This window comes from Pristis pectinata, chromosome 34, assembly GCF_009764475.1.
Source record: "Pristis pectinata isolate sPriPec2 chromosome 34, sPriPec2.1.pri, whole genome shotgun sequence".
Lineage (NCBI taxonomy): Eukaryota > Metazoa > Chordata > Chondrichthyes > Rhinopristiformes > Pristidae > Pristis > Pristis pectinata.
This window is the reverse complement of record NC_067438.1, coordinates 4,578,691-4,600,027: the sequence shown is the minus strand read 5'-3', so window position 1 is coordinate 4,600,027 and position 21,337 is coordinate 4,578,691. Positions and strand designations below refer to the sequence as shown.

The 21,337-nt window shown below is 46.5% G+C and overlaps 1 protein-coding gene across 3 annotated transcripts in view; it reads left to right on the top strand.

Moving 5' to 3' along the window:
* Positions 1 to 21,337, top strand: part of abhd16a (abhydrolase domain containing 16A, phospholipase) — a 76,097-nt gene that overhangs the window by 2,471 nt on the left and 52,289 nt on the right. The gene's annotated exons all lie outside the window — the stretch shown is intronic.

The following is a 21,337-nucleotide window of genomic DNA, read 5'->3' as shown; positions in this document are numbered from 1 at the left end:
GTTTTTTGAAATACTATGTGGTTAATCCTGTGAACTACAGGATTGCGCGACCTTAATTTAGGAAATCAAACTGGGCAGCAGGTAGGAGTGTTAGTGGGAGAAAACTTTGGCAAATGTGATCAAAATACTGGATAATTCGGGATGGCAGTTTGGAGGATCAGAGGGATCTTGGGGTCCGAGTCCATAGGACGCTCAAAGCAGCTGCACGGGTTGACTCTGTGTTTAAGAAGGCATATGGTGTATTGTCCTTCGTCCGTCGTGGAATTGAATTTAGGAGCCGAGAGGTAATGTTGCAGCTATATAGGACCCTGGTCAGACCCCATTTGGAGTACTGTGCTCAGTTCTGGTCGCCTCACTGCAGGAAGGATGTGGAGGCCATAGAACGGGTGCAGAGGAGATTTATAAGGATGTTGCCTGGATTGGGGAGCATGCCTTATGAGGTTGAGTGAACTTGGCCTTTTCTCCTTGGAGTGACGGAGGATGAGGGGTGACCTGATAGAGGTGTATAAGATGATGAGAGGCATTGATTGTGTGAATAGTCAGAGGCTTTTTCCCAGGGCTGAAATGGTGGCCACAAGAGGACACAGGTTTAAGGTGCTGGGGAGTAGGCACAGAGGAGATGTCCGGGGTAAGTTTGTTACTCAGAGAGTGGTGAGTGTGTGGAATGGGCTGCCGGCAACGGTGGTGGAGGCGGATACGATAGGGTCTTTTAAGAGACTTTTGGATAGGTACATGGAGCTGAGAAAAATAGAGGGCTATGGGTAAGCCTAGTAATTTCTAAGGTAAGGACATGTTCGGCACAGCTTTGTGGGCCGAAGGGCCTGAATTGCGCTGTAGGTTTTCTATGTTTCTATGTTATGGAAAGGGATAAGGTTGGTCCTCAAGTTAAGGTCCTACATTGGACGAATGTTGACTTCAACAGTGTTAGGACCTGGTGGAGATAGGTTGGCAGCAGATGCTAGTGGGTATAAGGACATCTAAAAGGTGGGAGTTTTTTTTCCAAAGAGAATAGGCAAGTAGGCTCAGTATGGATAGGCACAATGGTCAGCATAGATGCGCCTAATTCTATCTTGTACAATTCAAAGTATATCTGGAGCCAAGAGCGTGGCCAGGGAAAGAGTGAGTCCTCTCAGGGAACAAGAGGGAACAATTGATGTGTGGAGCCAGGACCTAAATGAATACTTTCCATCTACATATATTCATGAACGAACAGGACGTGGAAGGTAGTGAGTTCAAGGAAAGGTATGTAGATAGTCTGGAGCATGTCAGTATTGGGAAGGTGGAGGTGTTAGATGTCTTGGAACACATAAATGTGGATAAATCCCCAGGGCCAGATGAGATCTTTCCTACAATGCTCGTGGACACAAGGGAGGAGATAGCTGGAGCCCTGATTGGTAATTGGTTTATTTTTGTCGCACGTACCGAGGTACAGTGAAAAACTTTGTCTAACAGCCTCTTAAACGCCACTATCACGTCTGCTTCCACCACCACCCCTGGCAGCGTGTTCCAGGCACCCACCACTCTCTGTGTACAGAAAGAAAACAATCCAAATTTGTCTGACCTCTCCTGAGAGCTCATACCCTCTAATCCAGGTAAACCTCTTCTGAACCCTTTCCAAAGCCTCCATATCCTTCCCATAATGGGGTGACCAGAATGGGCTGTAGTAGGAAACCCTTTCGCTCACAGGGAGAATACCCCCTCGCTCACAGGGAGAATGTGCAAACTCCATGTGGACAGCGCCTGAGGTCGGGATTAAACCTCTGTTAGCTGCACCACACTGGTAAACTGATAAATTGGTTTATTATTGTCACTTGTACCAAGCTACAGTGAAAAACTTTGTTTTGCATGCTATGCATACAGATCATTTCATCACATCAGTGCATTGATGTAGTACAAGGGAAAAGCAATGACAGGACGCTGAATATAGTGTTACAGAGAAAGTGCAGTGCAGGCAGACAATAAGGTGCAAGGCCATGACGAGGTGGATTGTGAGGTCAAGAGTCCATCTTATTGTGCTAGGGGACCATTCAATAGTCTTATAACAGTGGGATAGAAGCTGTCCTTGGGCCTGGTAGTACGTGCTTTCAGGCTTTTGTATCTTCTGCCCAATGGGAAGGGAGAGCAGAGAGAATGTCCGGGGTGGGTGGGGTCTTTCATTATGCTGGCTGCTTTACTGAGGGAGCGAGAAATGTAGACAGAGTCCACGGAAGGGAGGCTGGATTCTGTGATGTGTTATGGTCCCGGGCAGAGCAGTTGTTATACCAACCTGTGATGCATCCAGATAAGATGCTTTCTATGGTGCATTTGTAAAATTGGTGAGGGTCAAAGGGAACATGCCAAATTTGTTTAGCTTCCTGTGGAAGTAGAGGCACTGGTGAGCTTTCTTGGCCATGACATCTATGTGGTTGGACCAGGACAGGCTATTGGTGATGTTCACTCCTAGGAACTTGAAGCTCTCAACCCTCTTGACCTCAGCACCATTGATGTAAACAGGAGCGTGTGCACTGCCCTCCTTCCTGAAGTCAATGACCAGGTCTTTTGTTTTGCTGACATTGAGGAAAAGGTTGTTGTCATGACAGCATGTCACTTGGCTCTCTATCTCCTTCCTTTACTCCGTCCGACTCATCGTTATTTGAGATACAGCCACTTACAGTGGTGTCGTCTGCAAACTTGTAGATGGAGTTAGAGCAGAATCTGGCCACACAGTCGTGAGTGTATGAGGAATAGAGTAGGGGGCTGAGGACCCAGCCTTGTGGGGCAGTGCTGTTCATATCCTCAGTCCTGTAAAATAAGATGTCTTGGTGGTTTAGGTCATGCTGATTAAATTTTTTCATTGTTGTTTTGTGCTTTGAAGAAAAACAAAAAACCTAAGAAATTGCTCAGATGAAAAAACAAGAAGATGCCGGAGGAGCTCAGCAGGCCAGGCATCATCCGTGGAGAAAGGCAGGCGGTCAACATTTCGGGTCAGGACCCTTCTTCAGGACTGAAGATGGGAAAAGGGGAAAAGCCCAATATATAGGGAGGGAAAAGCAGAGCCGTGATTGGTGGACAAAAGAGGGGAGGCGGGGTGGGCAGGTAGATGCAGGTAAGAGACAGTGATGGGCAGGTGCGGGGGAGGAGGGGAGAGCAGATCCACCGGGGGATGGGTCACAGGGAAGGAGGGAGAGGAGAGAGTAAAAAAAATAGGCGAGGGGAGAAAAAAGAGGGAGAGGCAATGAAAGAAAAGACGTGGTGGAGGGGGGTTTGTTTAAAGTGGGAGATTAGAGTGACTTTGATCTACTTAAAGTGAACATCGGATTCTCCCACTTTAAGTAAACCAAAACGCCCCCCCCACCCACCATGCCTCTTCTTCCCTTTCCTAGCCTAGCTCTCTTTTTCTCTCCTTGTCTATTTTTTTTCTTCTCCTCTCCTGCCCTCCCCCCATGGGGGCACCTCCTGCCTTCCCTTTGACCCATCCCCTGGCGGATCTGCTCTCCCCTCCTCCCCCACGCCTGCCTGTCACCATCTCTTACCTGCATCGACCTATCACTGCCCTGTGCCCACCCCGCCGCCCCGCTTTTGTCCACCTATCACTGCTCTGCTGTTCCCTCCCTATATATTGGGCTTCCCCTTTTCCCATCTTCAGTCCTGAAGAAGGGTCCTGACCCGAAACGTTGACCGCCTGCTTTTCTCCACGGATGCTGCCTGGCCTGCTGAGCTCCTCCGGCATCTTGTTGTTTTTTCATCTAGATTCCAGCATCTGAAAGTCCTTTGTTTCTCGAAGAAATTGCTCAGAGTGTACTTCTGAATTTCTGCAGGTACTGACTCATCAGTTGTGTTGTTTGCAGAAATGTCCTGTATCTCTTTCATCGTCAGTACGTGGGGCTGTTTTGATCGCTACTAGAGTCCACTGCTGCATTTGAATAGTTAATCCATTCCCTAATTACCTGACTCAGTCACAATGAATTCTGCCCAATGACCCAGTGGGAATTTCTCACACCTCAGAATCAAGCCCCATTGCAGACTCGGGCATGAAACCCAATTCTGTATGGTATTGAGGGAGTGCTACACTGCTGGAGGTGCTGCTTTGGGTTTGGAGTGATGTACCCTCTCAGTCGGCTGCATAAGATCGCACAGTGCTGTTTTGCAGAGGAGCTCGGCACTTCTCTCTGCTGCTCTGTCCAGAATTTGTCTCTTAAAAGAAATTTTGCAAAGGATTAACCGGTGCTGCTTTAAAAGATGCTGTGTTCAAGTTGGGTGTGTGCATTAAAGCAGTGACTGTACTTCAGTAACTAAGTGTCTTGTGGTTATGGTCACGGAAGGTGCTGTGTAAATGTCTGTATTTTTCTTTTGGTCAGCTACATCATGGGTTAATCTTAGATTTACACAGCACTGAAGTAGGCCTTTCAGCCCACCAAGTGAGCACTCATTTCCACCAATGTTAGAGACATGGTGTTATACAGCGTGGAAATAGACCCTTCAGCCCAACTCGTCCATGCTAACCAAGATGCCCATCTAAGCTAGTTCCATTTGCCTGCATTTGACTCATATCCCTCTAAACCTTTCCTATCCATGTACCTGCCCAACTGTCTTTTAAATGTTGTTTTTATACCTGCCTTAAACTCTTCCTCTGGCAGCTCGTTCCATACACAACCACCCTCTGAGTGAAGAAGTTGCCCCTAGGGTCCCTTTTAAATTTTTCCCCTCTCACCTCAAACCTCTGCCCTGTAGTTCTTGGTTCCCCAACCCTGGGAAAAAGACTGTGCACCTTCACCTTATCTATACCCCTCATGGATTTTATAAGATCACCCCTTAGTGTCCTACGCTCCAATGAATAAAGTCCTAACCTGCCCAACCTCTCTCTATAACTCAGTCCCTCGAGTCCTGGCAACATTTTCATAAATATTTTCAGCACTTTTTCAAGCTTAGTGGCATCTTTTCTACAGCAGGGTGACCAAAACTGAACACAATACTCCAAGTGTGGCCTCATCAACATCTTGTACAAGTGCAACATAACATCCCAACTTCTATACTCAACGCACCAATCCCATTTCATTCTCTTCCTCCTTTTCCCCTCATTGCCATCAGCACCCCAGATTCCACTTTCACACTAGGGGCAATTTAAAGGGGGCAATTTAAAGCAGCCACTTAACCTACCACTCACCACATCTTTGGGACGTGGGAGGAAACCGGATCACTCGGGGGGGGGGGGGGGGGGGGTGGAGGGGTGGGGGGGGGCGGGAGTCCATGGGGGTCCCAGGGAGAAGTTGCAAACTCCACAGAGAGAGCCAGAGGTCAGGATCAAACTTGGGTTGTTGGAGTTGTGAGGCAGCAGTTCGACCGCCTACCCCACTGTACCGCCCCTAGATATAGAATGATGCCCTCTCTTTATCATTCCCTGACCTTAGAACCATAGAACACTACAGCACAGAAAACAGGCCATTCAGCCCTTCTAGTCTGTGCCGAAACTTTATTCTGCTCGTCCCATTGACCTGCACCCTGTCCATACCCCTCCAGACCTCTCCCATCCATGTATCTATCCAACTTATTCTTAAAACTTAAGAGTGAGCCCGCATTTACCACATCACATGGCAGCTCGTTCCACATTCCCACCACTCTCTGAGTGAAGAAGTTCCTCCTAATGTTCCTCCTAAACCTTTCCCCTTTCACCCTAAAGTCATGTCCTCTTGTACTTATCTCTCCTAATCTAGGTGGAAAGAGCCTACTCGCATTTACTCTGTCTATACCCCCCATAATTTTGTAAACCTCTATCAAATCTCCCCTCATTCTTTTACGCTCCAAGGAATAAAGTCCTAACCTGTTCAATCTTTTCCTGTAACTCAACTCTTGAAGACCCAGCAACATGCTAGTAAATCTTCTCTGTACTCTTTCAATCTTACTGATATCCTTTCTATAGTTAGGTGACCAGAACTGCACACAGTACTCCAAATTTGGCCTCACCAATGTCTTATACAACCTCAAATCAATACCCCAATACAAGTTCTAAATCAATGTTGGGGCATTTGCCATTTCTCATCTTGTGACCTCTCTGATCTGAGAATTCTGGTACTGCAATGATTCAGTGAAAGCTTTGCGCAACCACATTTTACTAGATTAAGGTTGTCTCAGAAATAATTTGCATGTCTTGTACCTATAACGACCAGCACAGGCGGCCAGGGGAGTCGTCTCATTTCCCCATCACATTTTCCTCTACCCCTGAAACTTGCTCCCTCTCTCACACATGCCTGTCAACTCTCCTTTAACTACACCAGGGGTAATTTATAGCGGCCAGTTAACCATCCCGCACGTCTTAGAGATGTGGGAGGAAACCGGAGTTCCTGGGGGATACCCAGATGATCATAGAGAGAGTATGCAACTTCTACATGGACTGCACTCAGGGACAGGATCGAACCTGGGTCCCTGGGGTTGCATTTTTTTAATTATTTCAAAAATAAACTATTCATAATAAAAAAATACAAAGGAATAAACCATGTAGAATTTCTTGCATTCATGGTCAATACATTCGGTAGTGTTAACTTATTTTTTTAAAACCATGGCACCATTGTCACTTATGTGGCCCCCTGGGGTGGTGGTGGTGATGGTGAGATCTTTATTAGTCACATGTACATCGAAGTGCATCTTTTGCGTGGAGTGTGCTGGGGGCAGCCCGCAAGTGTCGCCACGCTTCCGGCGCCAACATAGCACGCCCACAACTTCCTAACCTGTACGTCTTTGGAATGTGGGGGGAAACCGGAGCACCCGGAGGAAACCCACGCAGACACGGGGAGAATGTACAAACTCCTTACAGACAGCAGCCGGAATTGAACCCGGGTCGCTGGCGCTGTGAAGCGTTACGCTAACCGCTACACTACCGTGATAAACCCTTTCAATGTTTGAGGGGCTTCCCCACCCAAATCAGCCCCTCCATGTGCGATAGTGGAAGGAGTTGACTGTGGTCCTTCCGCACAGAGCCTTTGCTTCAGTGCGTCCCTCAGCACGTACTCCTGCAGCCTGGAATGTGCCAGTCGGCAGCATTTCCTTACGGACACCTCGCTGTGCTGGAAGACCAACAAGTTTTGGACGGACCAAAGGGGCATCTTTCACCCAATTGGTGAGCTTCCAGCAGCACTTGATGTCTGTCTCGGTGTGTCCCTGTGAACAGCCCGTAGATCAGAGATCTCTCTGTTAACCTGAGCCTGCTTATCCCACACCGACTCCATCAGTTGTTGAAGGTCCTTTGTTATCTCGGCTTTTTCTCTCATAAGTGATAGGAACTGGGGAAAATACAACCTGTTTAACCCTTTCCAGCGATGCCGCAGCCCATTACATGTGGCCGAGGGTAACATCGCCCCAACTTTGACCCGAACGTTATGGTTGTATCAGCGACGTGGAGTTAGTCGCCACTTTGTACTGGAGTTGTAAGGCAGGAGCACCAGACCATTGTGCCGTGCAGGGACGTGGAACCAGCTCAGGGCTATCTGTTCCTGCCGCTTGCTGAGATCATGGTAACTTGTAGCTTGCCTCAACTTATCCACTTCCGTTCAGCCAACCTTAATGAGCTGAACAAAATTTCATTCAATCTCAGTGCTGGGATTTTGTAGATCTTCACAATTCTTTGTGTGAAGAATTGCACCCAGACAAAATCCCTGAACAACCTGGCTTTAATTTTATTCCTGGTTCTGAACTCTTTCCCACCGCTATCCCTCCGAACCCCCTCTGCCAGAGGAGGTGGTGGGGATGGCCATTCCCATAACTCCTTTTAATCATTTGCAATCATTTAGTGTCATAGAGTCATACAGCACAGAAACAGGCCCTTTGGCCCAACTGGTCCATGCCAACCAAGATGCCTCAATCAAGCTAGTCCCATTTGCCAGCGTTTGGATCATTATCTTCTAAACACTTCTAAACATGTCTTTTAAAAATTGTTACTGTACCTGCCTCAACTACTTACTCTGGCAGCTCGTTCCACATGGATACCACTCTTCGTGTCAAAAAAAAATTGCCCATCATGTTCCTCTTAAATCTTTCCCCTCTCTTCTTAAACATATGCCCTCTAGTTCTTGATACCCCTACTCTGGGGGGGGGGGGGGGATGACTGAGTGCATTCACCCTATCTAAGCCCCTCATGATTTTGTACACCACTATAAGATCACCTTTCAGTCTCCTACGCTTTAAGGAATAAAGTCCTAGCCTGTCTAACCTCTCCCTATAACTCAGTCCCTCAATCCTTGTAAACCTTTTTCTGCACTCTTTCCTGTTTAATAACATCTTTCTATAGCAGGGCAACCAAAACAGAACGCGATACTCCAAGTGCGGCCTCACCAGCTTCCTGTACAACCGCACAAATTTTATACTCAATCCCCTGATTTATGAAGGCCAGTGTGCAAAAAGGCTTCTTCACCACCCTGTCTACTTGTGAACTTTCAGTGAACCATGTACTTGAACTCAAGTCCCTCTGTTCTACAACACTCCCCAGGGCCCTGCCATTCACTGTGAAAGTCCTAACTAGATTTGACTTGCCGAAATGCAATACCTCGCACTTACGAATTAAGCTCTATTTGCCATTCCTCGGCCCACTTACTCAGCTGATCAAGATCCCCCTGTAATTTTTGAGAACCTTCTTCACTGTCCACTACACCACCTATTTTAGTGTCATCTGCAAACTTACTCACCATGCCTTGTACATTCTTATCCAAATCATTGATATAGATGACAAACAACAATGGGCCCAGCACCGACCCCTGAGGCACACCGCTAGTCACGGGCCTCCAGTCCGACAAACAACCTTGTACCATCACCCTCTGCTTTCTACTATCAAGCCAATTGTGTGTCCAATTTACAATCCTTTGCCTTAAATCTGAACACAGAAATATTCCGCTAATCTGGCACACTCAGGACTTTGGTGCTGGACTGCCAGATTTTCTGGATTATTGGTTGTTCTTCCTATTGGTACTCCAGCATTCTTTCAATTAAAATTCAAAAGCAAGACTGCAGATGCTGGAAATCTAAAATAAAAACAAAATACTCAGAAGGTCAGGTCTCATCCATGGGGAGAGAAACAGAGTTAATGTTTCAAGTGGAGGACTGTTCATCTGATTCACTTCTTGTAGATATTACACAGTATTAACAATACATTTTCAAGTGAACCTGCTGTGTATAAAGGTAATACAGGAACCAGGGTCTCGCTGTATAGAAGTGAGAACAGCAAACATCACCTGGTGAACCAGATGCTGAACCATCAGATTTGCCAAACAGTGGCGTAACAGAGGACTCTCTGATCTATGGGCTGTTCTGGGGCACACACAAAGACAGACATCAAGTTCTGCTGGAAGGTCATCAACTCAGTGAAAGATGCCCTTTGGTCCACCTGAAACTTGTTGGTCTTCCAGCACTGCGGGATGTCCGTAGGGGAATGCTGCCGACTGGCGCATTCCAGGCTGCAGGAGTCCGTGCTGAGGGACGCACTGAAGCTGGGTGCAGCCAATGCAAAGGCTCTGTGGGGAAGGACCACAATCTTTGCTCCTTCACGTGGAGGGGCTGAGTCGATGGGGAAGCCCCTGAAGTATTGAAATGGTTTATCAGCCCAGGGGACCACATGAATGGCAGCGGTCAAAGAGTCATAGAGTTATACAGCACGGAAACAGGCCCTTTGGCCCAACTGGTCCGTGCCGACCAAGATGCCCCATCCAAGCTAGTCCTATTTGCCAGTGTTTGGCCCATAACCTTCTGAACTTTTCCTATCCATGTATTTGTCCAAATGTCTTTTAAAAATTGTTACTGTACCTGCCTCAACCACTTCCTCTGGCAGCTCGTTCCACATGGATACCACCCTTTGTGTAAAAAAAAGTTGCCCCCTCAAGTTCCTATTAAATCTTTCTCCTCTCATCTTAAATCTATGCCCTCTAGTTCTTGATTCCCCAACCCTGGGAAAAAGGGGCATTCATCCTATCTCTGCTCCTCATGATTTTATACACCTCTGTAGTAGCACCTCTCAGTCTCCCATGCTCCAAAGAATAAAGACCTAGTCTGGCCAACCTCTCCCTATAATTCAGTCCCTCAAGTCCTGGCAACATCCTTTGTAAATCTTTTCTGCACTCTTTCCAGTTTAATGACATCTTTCCTATAGCAGGGCGAGCAAAACTGAGCACAGTACTCCAAGTGCGGCCTCACCAGCGTCCTGTACAACTGCACCGTGACCTCCCAACTTTTGTACTTAGGGCCCTGACTTATCACAAGACAAAGGAGCAGAAGTAGGCCATTTGGCCCATTGAGTCTGCTCCGCTACCTCGCCATGAGCTAAACTATTCTCCTATCTAGCCCCAATTCCCAGCCTTTTCCCCGTATCCCTTGATACCTTGACTAATTAGATACCTATCAATCTCCTCCTTAAACACCCCTAATGATTGGGCCTCCACAGCTGTATGTGGCAACGAATTCCATAGATCCACAACCCTCTGGCTAAAGAAATTTTTCCTCATTTCTGTTCTAAATGGGTACCCTCTAATTCTAAGACTGTGCCCTCTTGTCCTGGACTCACCCACCAAGGGAAACAACTTGGCCACATCTATTCTGTCCAGTCCTTTCAACATTCGAAATGTTTCTATGAGGTCTCCTCTAGTTCCTATGAAGGCCAGCGTGCCAAAAGCCTTCTTCACCACCCTGTCTATCCGTGTCTTCACTTTTTGTGAACCATGTACTTGTACTCTAAGGTCCCTCTGTTCTGCCATTCACTGTAAGACTCCTACCTGGTGTAATTGTGCTATGTTTTAACAAAATAAGTTAACACTACTAAATGTATGAATACATGAATATAAAACGTTTTGCCCTATTTTGTTTTGTATATGTGTTTTTATTATGAATAAAGTTTACTTTTGAAATATAAAAAAAATTGCAAATGTATGGATAGCAGATCATTGGAGTTTTACTGTAAAGCAAGCTGTGAAGACATGAGGCACGAGCTGGCTATGATAGATTGGGAAACTACATCAAAAGCTCTGCCAGTAAACTGGCAAAGGTGAAGTTTTAAAGATGCAGGAATACATAATGTACTCGTAATGTGTAACCCCCTAAAACAAAAAAAAGACAGCAGACAAAGTGGTCCAGCCGTGGTTATCAAAGGAAGTTAAAGATAGTTTTAGATCAAAGGGGAGAAAGATTGTGAAGTCACCAAAACAGCAAGTCTGATGATTGGGGAAATTTCAGAATGCGGCAAAGGAGAACTGAAGTATTGATAAGGAAAGGGAAAGTAGAACATGACAGTAGACTAGTAAGGAACTTAAAAATAGACTGCTAAAGTGCCTGTGAGTATGTGTCGAAAGCAAAAGATTAACAAATACCAGAGATACAAGAAACTGCAGATGCTGGAAATCTAGAGCAACACTCAAAAAGCTGGAGAACCCAGTGAGTCAGGCAGCATCTGTGGAGGGAAATGGACAAATTTCCCTCCACAGATGCTGCCTGACCTGATTAACAAATACCAATTTGCTAAGATTTAAAAGGGACCTGAGGGGCAACGTTTTCACACAGAGGGTGCTGAGTATATGGAACGAGCTGCCAGAGGAAGTGGTTGAGGCAGGTACAATCATGTCATTTAAGAAGCACTTGGGTAGGTACCTGGAGGGGTGGGGCTTGGAGGGAATTGGGCCAAATGCAGGAAATTGGGACTAGCTGGGTGGGCACCGTGGTTGGCATGGACTGGTTGGGCCGAAGGGCCTGTATCCGTGCTGTATTGCTCTATGACTCTAAATACCAATTGGCTTAACTTCAGTAGTAAAGAACAGGCTGCAATTCATTACTAAGTAAGTGGTAGCAGGGTGCAAACAGCATGGAAACAGGCCCTTCGGCCCACCTTGACTATACTGACCATCAAGTACCCTTCTATACCGATTCTGTTTTCCAGCATTTGATCCATAGCCTTTTATGCCTCGGCGATTCGAATGCTTGTCCAGATGCTTCTTAAAGTGCCACCTGCTCAGGCAGTGCTTTCCAGATTGCAGTCACCCTCTGGGTGGGAAAAAAAGCCTTCCTCAGATCACAAGACAAAGGAGCAGAAGTAGGCCATTCAGCCCATCGAGTCTGCTCCGCTACCTCACCATTGGCTAAACTATTCTCCCATCTCACCCCAATTTCTGGCCTTTTCCCCATATCCCTTGATACCTTGACTAATTAGATACCTATCAATCTCCTCCTTCAACACCCCCAATGATCGGGCTTCCACATTTGTATGTGGCTCACTGAACCTCTTATCCCTCACTCTAAACCTTTTTAGGCACAAATGTACTTTGGAACTTATTTGGAAATTAATAATAGAATTGGACAGAGAGGAAAATCACATTTTAAAATCTGTTGGAATTTTAAACATGGGTTCCTTGCGGTCTGAGGCTGAAAAATAGTAAGGAAATGGCAGAGATATTAAACAAATATTTTATGTCTGTCTTCATGGAAGAACACAGCAAACAAAGAGTCCCACATATAGCAGGGAAACGGGTCCTTTGGCATGTGGATCGTCAGCCACCCAATTCCACTGAATTCTACATTAATTCCATTTTTCATTTCTCCCCACATTTCCATCAACTCCCACCAGATTGTACCACTTACCAGCATGGAGGGAAATTTCACAGTGGCCAATTGATCTACCAACCCGCACATTTTGGGATGTGGGCGGAGATTGGAGCACCCGGGGAAAACCTACGTGGTCATGGGAAGAACGTGTAAACTCCACGCGGACAACAGAGGAGGTCAGGATTGAACCTGTGTCTCTGGCACTGTGAGGCAGTGGCTCTACTAGCTGCGCCACTGTGCTAGCCCGTCAACCCCCCCCCTCCCCACCCCCCCCCCCCCCCGGGAAATAGTTTAGATCTAGAGGTCTAGTGTGAATGAACGGCTCAAAAGAAATTTGCACTTGCTAAAATAAAATTGAATAAAAATTCATGGATGTAAAGGTGATAAGTCCCCAGGACCCAATCCTAGGGGTTTAGTGGAGATGGCTCTGGAGGTGCTGAATGCACTGGTTGTCATCTTCTGTATATCCTGAAACAACTCCAACAGAATTGGTAGCAAATGTAACCCCTCTATTTAAAAAAGGAAGGAGAGAGAAAACCGGGAAGTATAAATGAGTTAGCTTGACATCAGTAGCAGGAAAAATTCTAATAAGGAAGTGGTGACAGGGAACTTGGAAATTAATACTAGGAATAAATGTGGGTCTATGAAGAGGAAATCATGTTTTACAGATCTCTTGAAATGTTTTGAGGTTGTAACCAGTGGGTTAGATAAGAGGGAACTAATTGATAGGGTGTATAGAACTTTCAGAAAGCTGTCCCACGTAAGATTATAAAGCAGAGTTAAAGGGCACAGTGTATAAGGTGAGAAGGCGAAAGAAATTTGACATGTCGCCTTTGACACTCACCAACTTTTATCGATGCACCATAGAAAGAATCCTGTCTGGGTGCATCACAGCTTGGTATGGCAACTGCTCTGCCCAGGACCGCAAGAAACTGCAGAGAGTTGTGGGCACAGCCCAGCGCATCATGGAAACCAGCCTCCCTTCCATGGACTCTGTCTGTACCTCTCGCTGCCTTGGTGAAGCAGCCAGCATAATCAAAGACCCCACCCAACCGGGTCTTTCTCTCTTCTCTCCTCTCCCATCAGGCAGAAGATACAGGAGCCTGAGGGCACACACCACCAAGCTCAAGGACAGCTTCTATCCCACTGAGATAAGACTATTGAACAGTTCCTTATACGATGAGATGGACTCTTGACCTCACAATCTACCTTGTTATGACCTTGCACCTTATTGTCTACCTGCAATGCACTTGCTCTGTAGCTGTGACACTTTACTCTGTATCCTGTTATTGTTTTTACCTTGTACTACCTCAATGCACTGTGTAATGAATTGATCTGTACGAATGGTATGCAAGACAAGTTTTTCACTGTACCTCGGTATAAGTGACAATAATAAACCAATACCAATAGAGTTAGAGTTTGATGCAACTGTGTGAAAACTTCTATCTTTCGTGTTCTGTCTGCCCTTTTCACTTCTCACTTTTTCTTTTGCTGTCATCACTTTTATTTATTTCTGTGCTTGCAATGCCTAAATGTTCCTTTGAGTCAGGAGACCTAGTCTAGGAGAAGCTTAGAACCAAATCACAGAGGTCAAGGACTACATCTGACTTGCCCAGTTCCCAGCAAAATGCATTGCATGAGTTAATTCTAAAAGCACCAGACTCTGTTCCCCATTCTGTGATGACAGCAGTAAAATGACATAAGTAATATTTAGTGGAAATTGCACCATCTTCTAACTTTGGGCCCAGCTTTCTGAATGAACCTTGTGTTGCAACAGCTGACATTGGAATCGAGCCACAGTAGGCACGTGGCCTAATAACCAGATGTCATCTCGCTATTATTGCCTGATGATTTGGAGGGGAGTTGGTAAATAATTTCTCTCCAAGAGTTCTTGGAACCCAGCTGGCTTGACGTGTAAAAGACGTTGGGAACTGATTCCGTAATTAATTTTCAAGAGAAGCTTAGGCAGGCACTTGAGAATGAGGTTGTGGTTTGAAGCAAGCATTGGTTGTTCAAGAGCTGGCATGGTCAGATAAACCCGAGTGTCCTCTCTGTGCGCTGTGATAAGCCTTGCATGAACAAACCGTTATTTATCAACACTTTGCCGAACACTTGCAGTTCAACCTGTGGATTCCCTCAGATGTTTTGAGCCTGGCTCCTCGACCCAAGACTGACAAGACTGGATTATGTCTGTTGAATTCTGGTCCACTGTCAGCAGAGTTATAAATTCTTGGGGCCAGGTCAAGGCTGAGCCAAGTCCTTATAAATAAGTGCACCACTCTGGGATGTGACAGGACTGTGGAAGAGTGCAGGTAGAAAGGGAAGTGGTCTCTCTTCCTCAATTTCGGATACACTGTAAAGCCTTAAATAGCAGACCTGAGTCCGATGTACATGTCAGGCTGAGATCAGGTTTAGAATCAGTCCAGATAAAAGGTCTCAACCAGAAACATCAGCTATCCATTTCCCTCCACAGATGCTGCCTGACCCACTGAGTTCCTCCAGCATCTTGTGTGTTGCACCAGATTTCCAGCATCTGCAGTCTCTTGTGTCTCTCTGGTTTAGATTGTTCTTGTTTGGGTCAAACTTTAATCTTACAGTGTGATTTTAACGATTCAATTGCATAGCGGGACACAGGCAGCAGCTCTACTGTGCCACTCACAACTCCAGCAGCCCAGATTCGATCCTGTTGGTGTGGAGTTTTCACGTTCTCCTTGTGACCTGATGCAGGGTTTCGACTTGAAGCGTCGACGGTTCCTCTCCCTCCCACAGATGCTGCTTGACTTTCCTCTAGCAGATTGTTTGCTGCCTCCAGATTCCAGCATCTGCAGTCCCTTGCATCTCCCTTGTGACTACTTGGGTTTCTCCCTAGTGCTCCAGTTTCATCCCACATCCCAAGATGTATAGGTTGATAGGTTAATTGGCCACTGTCTATTGCCTCTAGTATGTAGGTGAGTGGCAGAATTTAGGGGTAGCTGACGGAAATGTGAGAGAGAATAAAAAATGGGTTTAGTGCAGGATTAGCACAAATGGGTGTCTGATTGTAGGCAAGGATCGGTGGGCTGAAGGGCCTGTTGTCGTGTTGTATGACTCAAAGATTTTGGAAACATGCTTCACAGAACCGCCTTGCGCCCAGAGCCGCCTATTACAGTGTGACAGTTTACAGGGCAACATTGAATGGGCAACTTAATAGTTCAGTTTACAGTTAAGAACATAAGAGCATAAGAAATTAACATTAACGATTTGGATAATGGAATAAATGGTTTCGTGGCTAAGTTTGCGGATGACACCAAGGTAGGTGGAGGAGTAGGGAGTATTGAGGAGATAGGAAGGTTGCAGAGGGACCTAGACAGTTTAGGAGAATGGGCAAGGAAATGGCAGATGAGATTCAATGTTGAGAAATGTGCAGTTGTACACTTTGGAAGCAGAAATAAGCGGGCAGATTATTATCTAGAAGGAGAGAAAATTCAAAGTACGTAAGTGCAAAGGGACTTGGGGGTACTCGTGCAGGATACCTTAAAGGTTAACCACCAGGTCGGATCGGTGGCAAAGAAAGCGAATGCTATGTTGGCATTCATTTTGAGAGGTATAGTGTATAAAAGTAAGGAAGTGTTGATGAGGCTCTACAGGGCACTAGTGAGGCCTCATTTGGAATATTGTGCGCAGTTTTGGGCCCTGCATCTTAGGAAGGATGTGCTGACGTTGGAGAGGGTTCAGAGGAGATTTATGAGGATGATTCCAGGAATGAAAGGGCTTATGTATGATGAGCGTTTGTCGGCTCTTGGACTGTACTCACTGGAGTATAGAAGATTGAGAGGGGACCTCATAGCGACATTTAAAATGTTGATAGGAAAGGACAGAGTAGATGTGGCTAGGCTGTTTCCCTTGGTGGGTGAGTCCAGGACCAGAGGGCAAAATCTTAGAATTAGAGGGTACAGTTTCAAAACAGAGATGAGGAGAAATTTCTTTAGCCAGAGGGTGGTGAATTTGTGGAACTCCTTGCCACGTACAGCAGTTCAAGGAGGAGATAGATAGATATCTAAGTAGTCAGGATATCAAAGGATATGGGGATAAGGCCGGAAATTGGGATTAGAATAGGTTTTTTTCCCCCATTTCCCATTTCTCATTTCTTTTTTCCCTTTTCCTTGGAGCAGACTCGATGGGCTGAATGGCCTGATTCTGCTCCCTTGTCTTGTGATCTTGTGAAATAGGAGCAGGAGTAGGCCATCTGGCCCGTCGAGCCTGCTCCGCCATTCAATAAGATTGTGGCTGATCTGGCCGTGGACTCAGCTCCACCTACCTGCCTTTTCCCCATAACCCTTAATTCCCCTGCTGTGCAAAAATCTGTGTCTTAAATATATTTAATGAAGTAGCTGATACTGCTTCCCTGGGCAGAGAATGCCACAAATTCACTACTCTCTGGGAAGAGCAGTTTCTCCTTATCTCTGACCTAAATCTACTCCCCCAAATCTTGAGGCTATGTCTCCTAGTTCTAGTCTCACCTACCAGTGGAAACCACCTTCCTGCCTCTATCTTGTCTATCCCTTTCATTATTTTATATGTTTCTATAAGATCCCCTCTCATTCTTCTGAACTCCAGTGAGTATAGTCCCAGGTGACTCAATCTCTCCTCAAAGGGTAACATCCTCATCTCAGGAATCAATCTGATGAACCTCCTCTGCACTGCCTCCAAAGCCAGTGTATCTTTTGAATTAGAAATGCTGATATTCCGGTTTCCCTAATGAGTTGTGGAGACAAAGGGAGGCTTTTAATAATACACTACAGCTTCGTTTTGTACTGCGCCGTTAGCTTAGTAAAATACGTCAAGGCATCTCACAATGAACATCTGATGTGCAAGACCTGCAGTTAATGTCAGCCATTGAGCGCTGACAGGACTTGATGGGATTAGGATACTGGTATCAAAGTTTCAGATAAGAAGTTTAACTATCTCTTCCTTTTAAGTAATGATGCTGTCTGTCCTGCCTTCTGTCTGTAGCCTCTTCAGGACCCACCACTGCAGGTGATTACTGTATGCTTGTCTTATTGGTCGAGGCAGAGAATATAGCAGCAGGGAGTTTATGCTAGACCTGTATCAAGCTGGGTAAGTCTCAGCTAGAGTCCTGTGTACAGTACTAGCCATCAAACTGTTATAAGGGTGGGGTTACATGAGGGAGGGTACAGAGGAGATTTGCAAGGATGTTGCCAGGATTGGAGAATTTTGAGGAGGAAGGTGGCTAAGCAGGGTTTTTTATTTGGGACAAAAACTGGAATGGGTATTTGAGGCATACAAAATTGTGAAAGACGAGGGCACAGGAATGAGCTTTTTCCCTTGGTAAGGAGATGGATAACAAGGAGACATAGACTAGTGGAGATACAAGAGACTGCAGATGCTGGAATCTGGAGCAACACATGAGATGCTGGAAGAACTCAGCGAGTTAGACAGCATCTGTGGAGGAAAGTGGACGGTCGGCAAAGCGGTCGCCCAGTTTGCATCCGGTCTCACCAATGTAGAGGAGGCCACAATGGGAGCACTGGGTACGATAAATAACACTAGGGGGATGCAAGTGAAGGACTGCCTCACTTGGAAGGGCTGTTTAGGGCCCTGAATGGTGGTGAGGAAGGAGGTGTAGGGGTAGGTGTCACACCTCTTGTGGTTACGGGGGATGAGTGGGGAGAGACAAGTGGACCAGGGAGTCACGGAGAGAGTGCTTCCTGCGGAGAGGGGAGGGGACGATGTGGTTGGCAGTGGGATCCTGTTGTAGCTGGCGGAAGCTGCAAACAAGGCGTAGGGCGGCTGCACAGATACTGTGCTCAAGTCGATGAGGTGTGGGCCTCACTCCCAAGGCCAGCATTTATTCCCCATCCCCAACAGCCCTTGAGAAAGTGACGGTGAGCTGCCTTCTTCAACCACTGCAGATACCCCTACAGTGCTGCTGTCAGGATTCAGACCCAGCAGTGATGAAGGTCTACAGATTTACTTCAGAGTCAGGACAGTGGAGCAGAACCTGCAGGGCAGGCGCGGTAGTGTAGTGGTTAGCATAATGCTATTACGGCGCCAGCGCCCCGGGTTCAATTCCCATCGCTGTCTGTAAGGAGTTTGTATGTTCTCCCCGTGTCTGCATGGGTTTCCTCCGGGTGCTCCGGTTTCTTCCCACATTCCAAAGGCGTACAGGTTCGGAAGTTGTGGGCATGCTATGTTGGCGCCAGAAACGTGGTGACACTTGTGGCCTGCCCCCAGAACACTCTATGCAAAAGATGCATTTCACTGTGTGTTTCGATGTACATGTGACTAATAAATATAAGATAGGAGGGCTTGATCCAGCAGCCTCCTGACTTCGAGGCATGCATGGCATTTCTGAGTCATAGCTGATGACTGTACCTACAGGTTAGGGCAGGACTGAGAATGGATCCATTGTTCCACGATGCTTTGTGCACAGTAGCGCAAATTACAGAGTATAAACCAACCTTTTGACCCAACCAGTCCGTGTCATTTCCACAGGTTTCCTCCAGCTGCTTTCTCCCATGTGTGGTTATCCAACATCCCCTTAAACGCATCTATACTATTCCCTTCAAGTGCTCCCCTCTGTGGAACGCACTATCTAAGAGAGTGGTGGAGCCAGTTACTCTCAGAACATGTAAGTAGCATCTGGACGAGCCCGAGAATTGCCAATACAGAGCAGGTTACGGTCTGAGTGCTAGTAAGTGAGATTACTGTAGATAGGCACTTGATAGTCAGCATGGATATAGTGGGTCAAAGGACCAGTTTCTGTGCTGTATGACTGTATTACACCGTGACTCATCACCCATTATGCTGATCCTCAATGGATTTATTAGTGACTAGATTTCATTCCAGGACATGGGGTTGTTTTTTTCTTTGTACCTGTACCTCACCGTACTAGTGCAGTAAAACAATAAACTCGATTTAAGACTTAAGACCCCCTTGCTTCCAGTTCATCCGCGTGTGCGCAAGGTCCCACCGTGACATCTGCTCTGGAACAACCTGCAGTTCCACTGGAAGTCCAGGATTAAACTTCTGGGAAGGAAGGGAAACTGTGTGGCTTCCCTCCTCTTTTCCCGAACTTGATGTGTGGTCGTGGACGTACGTACCTACACGTATACGCACACGCACACGCGCACGCCTCCATACACGCACCGACATGGAGATGCACATGACCTAACTCGCATGCGATCTGTGTCAGGTGTACTTGTGCACCCAGCCGCATGTCCCAGTGGCAGATCTGGGGACAACTTCCCTCTGCCACCTTATTGATTGCAGACCAGATCCTGGATTGAAAGGTTTTTGAACTTCTTTTAGGTTCTGCTGCTGAGCAGGAGAGGTGCCTTGGGGCATTTAAATGCTGCTTGGCTCTCCCAGTGGAACTGGGAATGTTCTCTCCTCCAAACTGATCCATTTTGATAGCAGGAGAACCTGCAGTCAGCCCTTCCTGCCTGTTCTGTTGTTCAGAATGATCTTTAGAGTCGAAGAGGAAGGGAAACAGGGCCTTCAGCCCATCGAGTCCTTGCTGCCCAACAACCACCCAATTACTCTAATCTACATTAATCCCATATTTTATTCTCCCCAAATTCTCATCAATTTACCTTGGGTTCTCCCACTCACCAACACACTAGAGATAATTTATGATGGCCAACTAACCTACCAACCCGCACGTCTTTGGTGGTAGGAAGGAACCAGGGTATCTGGAGGAAGCGGGGAGGACGTGCAGACTTGACTGAGACAGTGCCCGAGGTCAGGGTTGAACCTGGGTCACTGGTGCTGTGAGACAGTGGCTCTGGCAGCTGCACCGCTGCGCCACCTCTCAATTCCCTCCATCCTGTAACCCTTCATACCCTTGGCAAACAATTATCAACCAACTCCTACCCCCGATGGGTTTTAGCGGAATGAGTTCTGGGCTTTCCTTGTGTGAAGAAATGTCTCCTAACATCATTGCTGAATAGTGATCCTCAGTAATGACCCTCAAGTTTAACCTCAGTGATACTCAGGCGAGGACTTTATTCCTTAAGAAGTAGGAGACTGAGAGATGATCATGTTTAAAATCATGAGGGGCATAGATGGGGTAAATCCACACAGTCTTTTGCCCCAGGGTTGGGGAAGCAAGAACTAGAGGGCGTAGTTTTAAGGGGAGAGATTTAATAGGAACTTGAGGGGCAACTTTTTTTATGTACGTGGAATGAGCTGCCAGGGGAAGTGGTTGAGACAAATGCAACAACAACTTTTAAAAGGCAGTTGGACAGGTACATGGATAAGAAAGGTTTAGAAGGTTATGGGCCAAATGCTGGTAAATGGGATCAGCTTGGATGGGCACCTTGGTCGATATGGCAGGCACGATATTGTAGCAGTTAGCGTAATGCTTTACAGCGCCAGTGACCCGGGTTCAATTCCGGCCGCTGTCTGTAAGGAGTTTGTATGTTCTCCCCATGTCTGCGTGGGTTTCCTCCGGGTGCTCCGGTTCCCACATTCCAAGGACGTACGGGTTAGGGAGTTGTGGGCATGCTATGTTGGCGCCGGAAGCGTGGCGACACTTGTGGGCTGCCCCCAAAACACTCTTACGCAAAAGATGCATTTCACTGTGTGTTTCGATGGACGTGTGACTAATAAAGAAATCTTATCTTATGGACCAGTTGGATCGAAGGGCCAGTTTCTGTGCTGTATGACTAATAATTATAAGGTAAATACAAAGAATCTATTGATTCAGCTCCCAGGTCATTAGGTGTAGTCTCCAACCATGACCTGAATCAATTGATTTTCTCTATTTACCGTAGAACTCCTTTAAGGATTGAGG